We start from the raw sequence: 12,852 nt of genomic DNA, 5'->3' as shown, positions 1-12,852 counted from the left end.
TCTACATGGACTTTAGCAAGGCCTTTGGCAAGGTCCCGCATGGTAGGCTGGTCCAGAAGGTTCGAACACATGGGATCCAGGGTGAGCTAGCAAATTGGATCCAAAATTGGCTTGGTGATAGGAGGCAGAGGGTGGTAGTGGAGGGTTGTTTTTCACATTGGAGGTCAGTGACCAGTGGTGTGCCGCAGGGATCGGTGCTGGGCCCTCTGTTGTTTGTCATATATATTAATGACTTGGATGTGCCTGTAAGGGACATGATTAGTAAATTGGCAGATGACACCAAAATTGGTGGTGTAGTGGACAGTGAAGAAGGTTGTCTAAGGTTACAACAGGATATAGATCAACTGGGAAAGTGGGCAAGGGAGTGGCAAATGGAATTTAACACAAACAAGTGTGAAGTGATGCATTTTGGGAAGTTAAACCAGGGCAGGACATATACAGTGAATGGCAGGGCCCTGGGGAGTGTTGTTGAGCAGAGAGACCTGGGGGTGCAAGTACATAGTTCCCTAAAAGTGGCAACACAGGTAGACAGGGTGGTGAAGAAGGCGTATGACATGCTTGCCTTCATCGGCCAAGGCATTGAGTACAAGAATTGGGACGTCATGTTACAGTTGTACATAACGTTGGTTAGGCCGCATTTGGAGTACTGTGTGCAGTTCTGGTCGCCGCACTACAGGAAAGATGTGATTAAGCTAGAGAGGGTGCAGAAAAGATTCACAAGGATGTTGCCTGGTTTGGAGGGCTTGAGTTATAAAGAGAGATTGGATAGGCTGGGTCTGTTTTCCCTGGGGTGAAGGAGGCTGAGAGGGGACATGATAGAGGTATATAAAATTATGAGAGGCATAGATAGGGTAGATAGCCAGAGTCTGTTTCCCATGGTAGGGGTGACTAAAACTAGAGGGCATAGATTTAAGGTGAGAGGGAGGAGGTTTAAAGGGGATCAAAGGGGTAAATTTTTCAACAAAGAATAGTGGGATCTGGAATGAGCTGCCTGAGGAGGTGGTGGAGGCAGGAACAGTAGCGACATTTAAGAGGCATCTGGACAGATACTTGAATGAGCAAGGCATAGAGGGATATGGAATTAATGCAGGCAGGTGGGATTAGTATAGATAGGCATTATGGTCGGCATGGATGCGGTGGGCCGAAGGGCCTGTTTCTATACTGTACGACTCTATGACTATATCTTCCTCTTCTTCTTCTTTGGCCTCCTTGTCTCGAGAGACAATGGGTAAGCGCCTAGAGGTAGTCAGTGGTTTGTGAAGCAGTGCCTGGAGTGGCTATAAAGGCCAATTCTAGAGTGACAGACTCTTCCACAGGTGCTGCAGATAAAATTGGTTGTCGGGGCTGTTACACAGTTGGCTATAATTGTGAGGTAATGCATTTGGGGAGGGCAAACAAGGTAAGGGATTATACAATATTTGGTAGAAGTGTAGAAGAACAGAGGGACTTTGGAGTGCATGTCCACAGATCCCTGAAGGTAACAGGACAGGTAGATAACGTGGTTGAGAAGGCATATGGGTTACTTTCCTTTATTAGCCAAGGTATAGAATATAAGAGCAGAAAGGTTATGCTGGAACTGTATAAAGCACTAGTTAGACCGCAGCCAGAGTACTGTGTACATTTCTGGTCACTGCATTGTAGCACAGCTCTGATCACACCAGTGAGGGTGTAGAAGAGATTTACACAGATGTTGCCAGGAACAGAACTTGGTGGTCACTGGCAATGCATGCCTACCTGCTCCATTGGGAAGGAGGTCTTGTAAAAGGAGGACCTGCCGTGAAAGCCTGAGCTTCCTGAGGCACTGGTGCTCAGACATGTCGAGAGAGCTCCCTTGTCGTAAAGAATGAAACCGGACGGACCACCCGGCATTGACCGAGGCACCGGAAACGACAATGGCATACCCTGCCCTGTCAACCCTGCAAAGTCCTCCTTACTAACATCTGGGGGCTTGTGCCAAAGTTGGGAGAGCTGTCCCACAGACTAGTCAAGCAACAGCCTCACATAGTCATAGTCACGGAAACATACTTTACAGACAATGTCCCAGACACCGCCATCACCATCTCCGGGTATGTCCTGTCCCACCGGCAGAGGTGGCGGCACAGTGGTATACAGTTGGGAGGGAGTTGCCTTGGGAGTCCTCAACATTGACTCTGGTCCCCACGAGGTCTCATGGCATCAGGTCAAACATGGACAAGGAAACCTCCTGCTGATTACCACCTACCAGCTCCCTCAACTGATGAATCAGTACTCCTCCATGTCGATAACCACTTGGAGGAAGCACTGACTGTGGCAAGGGTGCAGAATGTACTCTGGGTGGGGACTTCAATGTCCATTACCAAGAGTGGCTTGGTAGCACCACAACTGACCTAACTGGCCGAGTCCTAAAGGACATAGCTGCTAGACTGGGTATATGGCAGGTGATGAGGAAACCAACAAGAGGGAAAAATATACATGACCTAGTCCTCACCTATCTGCCTGTCGCAGATGCATCTGTCTATGACAGTATTGGTAGGCGTGACCACTACACAGTCCTTGTGGAGATGAAATCCTGTCTTCACATTGAGCATACCCTCCATCATGTTGTGTGGCACTACCACTGTGCTAAATGGGATAGATTTCGAACAGATCTAGCAATGCAAAACTGGGCATCCATGAAGCGCTGTAGGCCATCAGCAGCAGCAGAATTGTACTGAAACACAATCTGTAACCTCATGGCCTGGCATATCCCCCACTCTATCATTACCATCAAGCCAGGAGACCAACCCTGGTTCAATGAAGAGTGCCGAAGGGCAAGCCAAGAGCAGCACCAGGCATACCTCAAAATGAGGTGTCAACCTGGTGAAGGTACAACACAGGATTATCTGCGTGCCAAACAGCGTAAGCAGCATGTGATAGAGCTAAGCGATTCCATAACCAACGGATCAAATCTAAGCTCTGCAGTCCTGCCACATCCAGCCGTGAATGGTGGTGGACAATTAAACAACTAACAGGAGGACATGGCTCCACAAATATCCTCATCCTCAATGATGTGGGAGCCCAGCACATCAGTGCAAAAGATAAGGCTGAAGCATTTGCAACAATCTTCAGCCCGAAGTGCCAAGTTGATGATCCATCTCGGCCTCCTCCTGAAGTCCACAGCATCACAGATGCCAGACTTCAACCAATTCGATACACTGCACATGATATTAAGAAACGTCTGAAGGCACTGGATACTACAAAGGCTATGGGCCCTGACAATATTCGGCAATAGTACTGAAGACCTGTGCTCCAGAACTAGCCACGCCCCTAGCCAAGCTGTTCCAGTACAGCTACAACACTGGCATCTACCTGGCAATGTGGAAAATTGCCCAGGTATGTCCTGTACACAAAAAGCAGGACAAGTCCAACCCAGCAAATTACCGTCCCGTCAGTCTGCTTTCAATCATCAGTAAAGTGATGGAAGGTGTCATCGACAGTACCATCAAGCAGCACTTGCACAGCAATAACCTGTTCAGTGAAGCTCAGTTTGAGTTCTGCCAGGGCCACTCAGCTCCTGACCTCATTACAGCCTTAGTTCAAATATGAACAAAGAGCTGAACTCAAGAGGTGAGAGTGACTTCCCTTGACATCAAGGCAGGATTTGATCAAGCATGGCATCAAGGAGCCCTAGCAAAGCGGAAGTCAATGGGAATCAGAGGGAAAACTCTCCGCTGGTTGGAGTCATATGTAGCACAAAGGAAGATGATTGTGGTGGCTACTGCTGGGACTACACCCAGCCATCAGAAGGAAAATGAAGGATGGCCCCGGAACGAAGGTAAGTGTTTAGCGTCTCGCCAGTGACAATCTATTGGTCCCAGGTGAGGCAAGGGAAGTCGGTTAGGATAGCGGTGGGTGTATTGTGCGTTGGAGGCAGTTGGGGCTTTGGGGTCGGCCCTCCGTGGGGCACAGGGTGCCTGATCAGGAAGGTTTCGCCCCGCCTGCCCCTGCCCCCCAGCCCGCAAGAAGGCTGCCTGGTTTCACCAGGTGGGCTTTTTGCGGCCTCAGCCGCCCACCAGCCAAGGGTGAAATACCTCCGGAGGTGGGCGGAGGCCTTTAAGTGCCAGTTAAATGACCACAATAAATGGTTGAAGGGCAAATGTGAGAAGGCTGAGGGGGAAAGTTCAGGTCGGGAATGAAATAAGTTTTCTTAATATAAGGCAATTAAAGGACCATTGGGGGGTTGGGAAAGGGCCTCCATCTTCTAATTATTTATGAAAAGCAAATGAAATCTAATATCCCTTTAAAAATGTCAATTTTTGCTAAGGGCTAGAAGCCTTTTAAAAATAGCACCAGCGCCTGCGCAGTGGCACCAGACGCCATTACCAGGGACGCGGCAGCCTCCCCCTTTACGTCATCATCGGCAGCTGCTCTGCCCCCTCCATTTAAATCAGCCCCTGCATGTGATATTGCTGGGGCTGTGCGGCAGCACTTCCATGTCAGAAGGCCGCCACTTTCACAGCGTGCCGACGTGGAGCGCAGCGCGCTGTTAAAATTCAGCTAACTGTTTGGTGTTTGAACATTGTTTTCAGTTTAGTTGTGGTGTGAACTGTTTGAAGACAGTTGGTGCTTTCCTGCCAAGGAGAAAAGAAACTACCCAGCTCACCTCCTTCTCTACCTTTTTGAAGAAGTCCTGCCAAGAACCAGTGTGAAAAAAAAAATCCCTGGTGCCGCAGAGCTCCTGAGGAGCTGAAAAGAATCCTGTGATTCAAGTGTGTGCTGGCGGAAAACCCTTGATGCCACATTTCTCCTAGAAAGCCGACCAGAATAATTCTCGACATCTCCAGAATGGACTGCTTCTGAAACGGTCCCAGTGACCCATCTCCGTATACCCTGGACGCCAGACCAAAAAGGGACAACTGACTTCCTTCCATATCTTTTCTTTATTCATCAAAAATTAGCAAGTATTTGTCCAAAGTAATTTTGTTTGTTGTAACAGATCTCTGCAGAGTGAATTTCTGTATTTTTCCAGTTTGTGTGCGAGTGTAGTTGGGGAATTTTTAAAAAGGGAACTTTCATATTTTAATCAGTGTGTTAATGCTTTGCTTCATTACTCCTTGAGTCTTGTTTTATAATAAACTGATAATTTTGTTGTTTATTAAGGAAATCTGGTTGGTGTATTTTGTTCTGGAATAAAAAAAAAATAGAGCATATGATTGGCTGTATCGGTAACTAGGTAAACATTTATATATATGTTGTGACCTGTGGAGAAGTGGAACTAGAAAAGACAGTGCACTCCTCCCACCTCGGTCGTAACAAAAGCAGCAGTGCCAAAAAGGAACAGTTATGTAATGGTACTTGGCGATTTAGCTTGTGTTGTTCCTGGATAGTTCTATCATAAAGGCAAGGCTACTAGGTTGGTGACCTGAAATGGACAGCCAGGATTTTACCCTTGGCGGACGGGTTAGGGTTAGGGTTAGGGTTAGGGTTAGGGCTGAAAAGTTGGTTGCGAACCCGCTTCCGCCTGGTCTGAGCGTCCGACCCGTATTTTGCGGGTCCCGGAGCTTTAATTGTCTGAGGCAGGACTTCCACTTGCTTGAGGCAGGAAGTCCCGCCTAAAAGAGCTGCCTGCCAATCAGCGGGCCGGCAGCTCTCAGTCCCGGCAGCGCCACCAGAAGTGGTGACCACTGTTGAGACTGCAGCCCAGCTACCCAAAGAAGATGTCGAGGTGCTCAGAACACAGGTAAGTTTTTTTGCCTCACTGGGGTGATCAATTGGGTCCTGGCGAGGCAAGGGTGGTCGAATAGGGGCATGGGGGGGGGGGTGCGTGTTGAGTGTTGGGGGTAGTTGGAGCAGCGGGGCAGCGCCCTGTCAGGCACAGGGTGCCTGATCGTGAGGGCTCCCCCAGGCCATCAGAAAGCCGCCTGCTTTTGTCAGACAGCTTTTCCTGGGTTTAGGACGCCTACTTGCCATGTGTAAAATTCCCGTGGTGGCGGGCGGAGGTCCTTAAGTGGCTGTTATCTGGCCACTTAAGGGCCTTGATTGGACTGGGGCGCAGGCCGTTTTTCCCCTTCGCCACCCTGCTTAAAGTGGCAGCAGAGGCGGGAGCGGGTCGGAAGGGCCTCCTGAGCCTCCCGCTCTATTTTGCACCCCCGCCCCCCCACCTCGCCACCATCCTGCTCTTTGGGTGGGCATAAAATTCAGCCTGTTAACTCTGCTTCTCTCTCCATAGATGCTGCCAGAACTGCTGAGTATTTCCAGCATTTCCTGCTTTTATTTCAGATTTGTGCAGTATTTTGCTTTTGTTTGGTGATCTGTCTGTTAGAAATATTGGTGAGTCACTGAATAGGTTAATGCCAGAAAAAGATATGAGTTGGTAGTGGTTGGTGCTGTGGGAATTAATGACACAGAGACAGCCACAATCAGAATGCTCATAAAGCAAGCTTGCTTCTGTTTTCCTGACTATTGCCAGGCTTTGCTAAAGATAATGAGTTTATGGATTAAACTCTGAAGGTAATTGAATAGTTGGTCAGATGGGACATTGGATTTGTAAATAATTTGTCCTGTTTTGGGGGTAAACTAGGATGGTATGGAAGTGATGGGCTGCATCTTACCCAGACAGAAATAGGTAAAGTAGGCTAAGATAGAGGGTCAGTTGTCCAGTTTGTTATACCAGTGTCTGGGGATGGAGTGCTACTGAGAAAGAATGCTTCCAACACAAGAAAAAGTTATTGCAAATATATTTGGGGACAGCACAAGGACAATAAAGAGAAATGAGGAAAAATGCTAAGTATTTTCATACTAATGCTGGGAGCTTATGAAGGAAGCTTATTGAATAGAAACTGTTCTGAGGAAAAATACAAGCTGATTATTATAATAGAGAGCTGCTTAAGAGATTAAAATACTTGAGCATGGAGTCTATAGGAGGATCAGGCAAAACACAGTTGCTGGGGGTGGCAATACAAGTGATGCACAGAAAGAGGTAACGGAGACAACTGAGGGAGCATAGACAATAACAGTAAGGAAAAAGGGTCAATTTTAGATGTTATAGACTTTGGGATAAAGGATCCAGGGCAATGTTGTTACAACTAATACGAGAATGTTAATCATGGGGTACGTCAACGATCTAGAGGAAAACAGCAAAGAAAAGCAAAGGGGCCTGTACTATAATACAATTCTTCCCTGTCTATGCTGGTCCTCGCTCCTTCTGCCACGTGCTTGGCTAATGCTGCATGGATTGCTTTACTCATTTACTCTGATTGTCAAACAGCCAAGAGAGTGTCTGGGGGTATGCTAGATCTAATCTTAGGCAATCACGCAAGCATAGAGCATAACATCAATGCAGAGCAGAATCTAAAGATCATGATAGCATCAGAACTTCAAATGCTCACAAAGGTACAATAAAGGTTGTAAAATATTTTATAATCACAGGTAAGAGAGAATGGAAAATAAGTTAAAAACAGACAGTTAAATGGAACAGAATACTGGTTCGAAGGTCTATAGTGGAAAAATGGGAAATATTTATCGAACTGCTGAACTGGAATCAAGATATCTTGGCTAAATCAAAACAAGTTAAGGGACAATGAAAGCCAATGCAGTTAAACAAGGGTATTTAACACTAAACAGTGTAGGATAGCTTTCCTGTGTCCTTGCCCACCACGAGTATGGTATACGGGTTCGATAATCAGGGTTGTGCTGGGAGCGTGAGTTTACAGATTGTCTTATCAAGTGTGGTGTTACCAATGGACAGGCTTTTTAAAGCACACTGAGAATCTAGTAGACAAGAGGATTGGGCAAATTATAAAAGACAAGGAGAAGCAGGTCAAACAAAGGAAAAGATGTGTCAAGGATGACATGAAATGCAGGACTGTTGCAATGACCTCCAGTAACAATAAAGGGGTTTTCAAATATACACTAAGTAACCAAAGACTACAGCATCCGAAGAACATGCCAACTTGATTCTCAGGCTTCTTTCACAATCTTATTTGTAAATAAATCTTACAGCTACCCAACAATTTACAAAAAACATTAATTTTCCAGAAAATGAATGGATACCATTTTGATTCAGTGGCCGGAATTTTACACTACCCCAACGAGCCGGAGGGTGGCGGGGGCGCGGGGAGTGGGGGGGTGCGGCGTAAAATGAAATGGGAGACTCCGGGAGACCTTCCTGAGCCGCTGCCGCCTCCGCCCCACTTTACGTAGGGTGGTGGGAGGGGTGAAAAATGGGCCGCCCACCCCAGGCCAATCAAGGCCCTTAAGTTGCCAATTAATGTCTACTTAAGGGCCATCACCCACCTCCATGCAGACTTTACGTGTGGCAAGCGGGCATCCTGGAACTGGGAAAGGCTGCCCCAGCTTGCCCAATCACCCCCCGGACCCAAGACACCAGCCTTCTCCGCAAATGACCACCCATGCCTCACCAGGGCCCGACCGATTACACCCGGAGAGGCAACCCAAACTTAGCTGGACTCCTGGCTCCATGTCCTCGGCTGGGCTACAGTCCCAGCAGTGGCCACCGCTCCCAGTGACGCTGCTGGGAATAAGAGCTGCTGGCTTGCTGATTGGCCAGCAGCTCAATGAGGCGGGACTTCCTCCCTCAAGTGGGTGGAAGTCCCACCTCGGAACACTTAAATCCTGGGGACCCGTAAAATGTGGGTCGGATCCCCATGCTAGGCAGAAGCGGGTTCGCCACTGACTTTTATGTCGGTGACCAGTTCCTGTCCGCCCAACATAAAATCCAGCCCATTGTTACAATGCTGTGCCATTTCTGTAATGCTTGTGAAATTTTGAAAAGGAAAATGTGCTTTGTATTTGGTGAAAGCTGCATGCATTGTTAAGTTATTTGCAACGTGTATATGTATTGCGACACTTACAGACAAAAAAAATCTGAAATTGTTTTTCAAACCACTGAGTCATACAAAGCTTACATTGTTTTAGTGGGTTAGTTATTCTCTCCCTGTAACAGAATAGCAGCAAGCAGGTCTTTCCACAGGTACTGAGGTAGATCTTAACTTTGTGCAATAGTGGAAAATGGATGATAACAAATTGGCAGCGCATTTTACAGCTCTCCCCATTTTTATTTCCTATTGGTGTCACTAGTTTTACACTATGGCACAATGTGAAAATGAGTCCTAGTGAGTACCCTGTTTTGCCCATGCCATCAGGGATATAAGCTAATTATAGGCCAGGCAGTTCACCACAAGAGGGAGCAAAAATAAATCACCCAGATCATTCTGGTAGCCATTTCCACAACAACAACAACATACATTTATATACTGCCCTTAACGTAATAAAACATCCCAAGGTACTTTACAAGAGCATTATTAAACAAAGTATGACATCGAGCCACAAAAGGACATATTAGGCCTGATGACCAAAAGCTTGGTCAAAGAAGTAGGTTTTAAAGTGTGTCTTAAAGGAGGAAAGTGAGCTAGAGAGGCAGAGTGATTTAGGGAGGGTATTCCAGAGCTTGGAGCCTAGGCAACTGAAGGCGCAGCCACCAATGATGGAGTGATTAAAATCAAGGATCCACACAGATATCTTGGAGGATTGTGAGGCTGCAGGAGATTACAGAGATGGGGCGAGGCGAGGCCATGGAGGGATTTGAAAACAAGGATGAGAATTTTTAAATCAAGGCGTTGCTTGACCAGGAGCTGATGTAGGTCAGTGAGCACAGGGTGATAGGGGAACCGGACTTGGTGCGAGTTAAGACACGGGCAGCAGAGTTTTGGATGACCTCAAGTTTACAGATAGTAGAATGTGGGAGACCAACCAGGAGTGCAATGGAATAGTCAAGTCTAGAGGTAACGAAGGCATGAATGAGAGTTTCAGCAGCAGATGAGCTGGATGGGGCGAAGTCGACTGCTGTTATTGAGGTGGAAATAGGCGGGTCTTAGTGATGGCACGAATATCAGGTCGGAAGCTCATCTCGGGGTCAAATGTGACACCAAGGTTGCAAACAGACTGAATAATCTCAGACTAGATGGGTGGTGATGATTTGTACAAGGAGTGTAAAGGTAAAAAATCAGAAAGGGTGAGGAAATGGAAAAAATGAACATACAGTCTCCCCTGATTAGTGCTACACGGCAGGACTTGGTTTATTTAAAAGGTCTAGCCTTTCAATTAATAAATTACACATCCCATTTTGTGGGCTGAATATTTCCAGCTCGCCACTGATCTTGATGGCGAGCTTCAAAATTGACGGGGCTCACACACAAGAATTAATCTGCGGAGCCACCACAGTATTTAGCGCGGCGGATCATTTACATGGCTGGGGCGATCTGTCCCCGGCAATGGCATCCGGCGCCATTTTTAAAGGGCTTCCAGCCCTTCATTTTAATTAAAATTTTAAAGTTACAGGACCTATAAAATTAAAGTGAAAAATTTAATAAAAGGTGCAATCCCCTCTCCCACCCCCCCCATGACTAAACAATTAATTGCCCTCTGCCCCCAAAGAAAACTTACCTTGCGATCCCGACCTTCCTCCACACAAAGTTTATAACCTTTTACCTTCAACCCCTTCCCACCATCTTCTCCACCAATTGCAATACTTTTCCCCGCTACACCCACCCACCCTGAAAACTGAACTGCTCCCCACTCCCAACCAGTCTTCCGAACGGAGATCCAAAGGCACGGGAGTTCCGACAACTGACCGGAATATTGCAACGGGACATCTGGTGGCTGCAGCTAAGTGATTAATTCATGAATTATATTAACATATGTAAATTGTGATGGCGTTGCCGAGCGGCAGGGGGTCTACCACGAGGCCTTGCCACCGCCGGTAATACGGGGCAGGGCTTTCCCGGCGTCGAGGCCCATGACGGGCCTCTCCCGCAGGCATTTTCTGGCCACCCCCTACCACAACCCCCAACATTGGGGGCCCGGTAAAATTTGCCCCTGTGTCTTATTGACATTTTATGGATAAAATGCTGCAACTAAACAGAATATTATATCGGAGGGCAGTTGCTTTGATTCACTTTGGAGAAATAGAAATTACATTGTGGTTGATCAGAAGGTTCCTTTGCTCCTGAAGAGATTTTTCTATATCACAATTTAATCCATGTTGACCAGAGTTCTCTGCTAGACGCTGGCAGCGGCGATGTCATGGGCAATCGACTCTGTGTTACTTGATATCCAGTACCCCAATGCTTCATTTCACTCAGCATCTGTACTTTATATCCAGCATCATCTGACAGTACTTTCAAACTGCCTTAGATGGCTCAAAAGTGCTGATATTTGTGTTTTATTTTATTTTACTGCAAATTGACTGTGCAATTCATTCCTTTCCCATTAACTCTTATATCTGATGGTAAATTGTAATGTGTTATGTTGTCTCCATGGCCCCAGGATTGCTTGGATTTAGTTTTGCTTACAGAGGAAAACAATCCATTATCAGATTTCACATCTCAAGGCGTTTTGTGTTCAGTGACAAGATCTTACATCTCTTTTTTATTTCTTTGGAATGTTAAATATTTGATTGAGATACATCACAGGTCCTTATCTATTATAAATATCTTATTGTATCTTTCCAACTATTTGGACATGACTGCAGTCCGCCTGCACGGCACAAACTACAGGTTATAAACAAGATATCAGGTAATGATGTACACTAACTGATAACATCACACCTTAATTAAATACAAAGAGATAACATTTAGAAAAATTAAATGCAATAACTAGCTAATATCTTCAAGAGTTTTCAGAATGGATATTTAAAATTGCATTTCGAAGTTGATTGGTATGAGCAGTGAGCTCTGAGCTTCGACTCTGGGCTGGATTTTAAGGAGCCCTTGACGTCGGGATCCATGGAGGGGGAAGCCTTGAAGATGGCCCCGGATGAGGCCCGCCACGGACCTTGACACTGGCAGGGCCTGGCCCGGCCTGATCCTCCCAGCAGCGGCAAGGCAAGGTCAGATGGTAAAGGTCAGTGTTTTTGGGGGGAAAGGGAAAATAATTAATTTAATTGCTATTGGGGGGATTGGGAGAGGGGCAAAAGAAATGTACTTTTTAAATGTAATTAAATCTCTCTTTAAGTATTTAAATTTACTGGTAGGGCTGACTGCTCTTTAAAAATGGCATCAGCGCCTGCACACAGGCAGCTGATGCCATTGCTGGGGAGGGACAGCCCGCCCCCTCCACATGATAGCTATTTAAATGAGCCTCCGTGCTTGGAATTGTGGTGGCTCTTTGGCGTGCGGCCCGCACAGGTTGGGCGCCATTTTTTTCACCTGCTGCCAATGCCGGTGGCGGGCTTATAAAATTCAGCCCTCTGTCTTTCAAATGGGTCTGTCTGGGGTAATACTGAACTTTTTTGGCTCTGTTCTGTGTCAGTGTGAATCCACAGCAGATCAGTTCCAAGCTCACCACTTCCTGGCAATAACTGAACCTTCTGGTTCTGTCCTGTCCCAAGAGGGTTGATGGAAACAATTCTCTCGCAGTACGAAAGCTCTTCTGTCATTTGAGAAACACTTAAAATTCTTCTAAAGTTACTTCTTGCCAATTATCACTGACAACAGCTTGCTGACAGTTAATGTTTATCAACTAAAGCCTATTTAAGCTTTAATTCAGGGAAAATAATTCTAATGCGTATGGGTAAAGTTTGTTATAAGACTGGCAGTTAATAGTCTGGGTATAGGAATAGGTTTGGGTCAAAAGTCTTTTCGTTGCTGTAAAAGTGATTGAATTCTTCAAGACAAAATGAATAAATTACATCTTTGGCACAGACGGAAAGTGAAGTCATGAACCAAAGGCAAAGGATAGGTTATAGCAAGAGAATAGAGAAACAAAAATTACTATTCCTTGTCCGACCAATATTCGAACTCTGCCTTGCCTCAACCTCAGAACCTTTCAAATCAGATTTTATCAATTTGCACCAATAAATTCCCAATTTATCAA

Source organism: Heterodontus francisci, chromosome 38, assembly GCF_036365525.1.
Source record: "Heterodontus francisci isolate sHetFra1 chromosome 38, sHetFra1.hap1, whole genome shotgun sequence".
NCBI classification, from domain to species: Eukaryota; Metazoa; Chordata; class Chondrichthyes; order Heterodontiformes; family Heterodontidae; genus Heterodontus; species Heterodontus francisci.
The sequence above is the reverse complement of the archived record's forward strand: the minus strand, read 5'-3'. Positions refer to the sequence as shown.